Source organism: Rhincodon typus, chromosome 24, assembly GCF_021869965.1.
Source record: "Rhincodon typus isolate 14 chromosome 24, sRhiTyp1.1, whole genome shotgun sequence".
Taxonomy (NCBI): domain Eukaryota; kingdom Metazoa; phylum Chordata; class Chondrichthyes; order Orectolobiformes; family Rhincodontidae; genus Rhincodon; species Rhincodon typus.
Genome location: NC_063355.1, coordinates 25,874,605 through 25,876,741, shown reverse-complemented (window position 1 = coordinate 25,876,741; position 2,137 = coordinate 25,874,605). Strand labels below are relative to the sequence as shown.

Here is a 2,137-nt window from a genome sequence, read left to right as displayed (position 1 = left end):
CCTGGCCATTGTCCGGATCTTGTTGCATTTGAACATGGACTGCAACAGGAGTCAAGGAGTCGCGAATGGTGCTGAATATTGTGAAATCATTGGCAAACATCCCCACTTCTGACTTTATGATGGAGGAAAGATTATTGATGAAGCAGGTGAAGATGGTTGATCCGAGGACACTACCCTGAGGATCTCCTGCAGAGATGTCCTGGAGCTGAGATGACTGACCTCCAACAACCACGACTATCTTCCCATGTGTCAGGTATGACTCCAACCGCCAGAGAGTTTGCCCATTGATACCCATTGATTCCAGTTTTTCCAGGGCTCCTTGATGCCACACTTGGTTGAATGTAGCCTTGATGCCAAGGGCTGTCACTCTCACCTCACCTCTGGAATTCAGCTCTTTTGTCCATGTTTGGACCAAGGCTGTAATGAGATCAGGAGCTGAGTGGCCCTGGTGGAACCCAAACTGGGCATCACTGAGCAGGTACTGCTTGCTAGCACTGTTGATGAGACCTTCTATCACTTTACTGATGACCGAGAGTAGACTAATGGAGCGGTAATTGACCAGGTTGGATTTGTCCTGCTTTTTATGTACAGGACATACCTGGGCAATTTTTCACATTGTCAGGTAGATAGTAGTGTTGAAACTATACTGGAACGGCTTGGCTAGGGGAGCAGCAAGTTCTGGAGCACAAGTCTTCGGTACTATTGCTGGAATATTGTCACGGCCTGTGTACCTGTTAATATCATGTTTTAGTGTTTGGATTTCAAACTAGTGGAATACTATTGTCAGTCTATTTTGTGAATATGTTTAATAACTAACCAGGTCAGTCTTTCCAAAAACATGATTTTAAACCAAAATGGATCAGACAGCAGATGATTGATGGCATCCTGGAGTGTTAATAGAACTTTGTTTATCCTGTAGGCATCTAAAACAAGGGAGAAAAAATATTGAAAGACATCAGCTTCCTTTTGGATTTGGAATAATCAGGCATTGATTTTAGCTTAAAGAACCCACACATTAGAAATCTTTAAGACAGTTCACAGAAGACCTGACTGGAGTGCTTATATTTCCATGAAAGGCTGTCATGTTAAAAAGAAATGATCTATCAAGCCAGATTTCATTTTGGAATCTGACTTACCCAGCAGTAACATCAGCTGTGATCATAACAAGTGCTGAATTCTTCACTCATGAACTGAGACCATTGACACTCTTAACAATGTCAGGAACACCACAGCAGCTAACGTGTGCTTTCAGGCATTTGACAATCTCACCAGTAGCCAATAAAGTGTTCACCTCCCAGTAGTCAGCATAGTGATCTACATTGACATAGCAGTCTATATCTTCGGTCAAATATGCTCTTCTAGCTACAGGTCTTTCCTTGATGCTTTTGGGCCATTCTTTCATCACTACTTCTTGCAACACGAAGCATTGCATTTGTTTGTTTAATTCCATGTCTCTGTTGGATTGTTGACTTCCAATATATGACAATCTGCTGCTTCATTAGATCAAAAATATTTCACATTCTATATCCTCTAGATTCTTCATCAGAAGTGCTGCTCTCAAGAGCATGTCTGAGATGTATATCTGCTTTGCTTGTTACTATGCCACATCCCTGTATCTCTGTAACCATAGTAACATTCTCAGAAGATGCTTTGGAACAGATAATAGCAGCTTCAGGAAAATGCTTTGAAGTAGTTTATGGGTTAGAGTCAACCGACTCTTTGCCTGTTATAAGTTGGTATTAATGAAAATGTTCACAAGCAAAGACAGGGCTACGCTTTCTCAACTGGAGCACAGTGCTGCTCCATGTGTTAACACTCTGGATGCAAATACAATTAGTTAGATTAGGGTTGTTCCAAGTCCTGTGTCACTAGCATCACATTACAGGGTGACTTCATCATTTCCTCCAGAGCATTTGAGCTTGACCTTGCTTCACTAGGTGCCTTATTTTAGTGAATGCTGTTTCTTGTTCCATAACCCAATACCAATAAACATTGTTTCAGAGATAGTAGGAACTGCAGATACTGGAGAATCTGATATAACAAGGTGTAGAGCTGGATGAATACAGCAGGCCAAGCAGCATCAGAGGAGCAGGAAAGCTGAGCTTTGGGCCTAGACCCGTCTTCAGGAATGGGGGAG

At 42.1% G+C, this 2,137-nt stretch overlaps 1 long non-coding RNA gene across 1 annotated transcript in view; it reads right to left on the bottom strand.

The window, feature by feature from the left end:
* Positions 1–789: 789 nt before the first annotated feature.
* Positions 790–2,137, bottom strand: part of LOC125485952 — a 36,126-nt gene continuing 34,778 nt past the window's right edge. The window contains exon 3 of the long non-coding RNA XR_007264676.1: positions 790–923. This is a non-coding gene — a long non-coding RNA (uncharacterized LOC125485952). The remainder of the gene's footprint in view (positions 924–2,137) is intronic.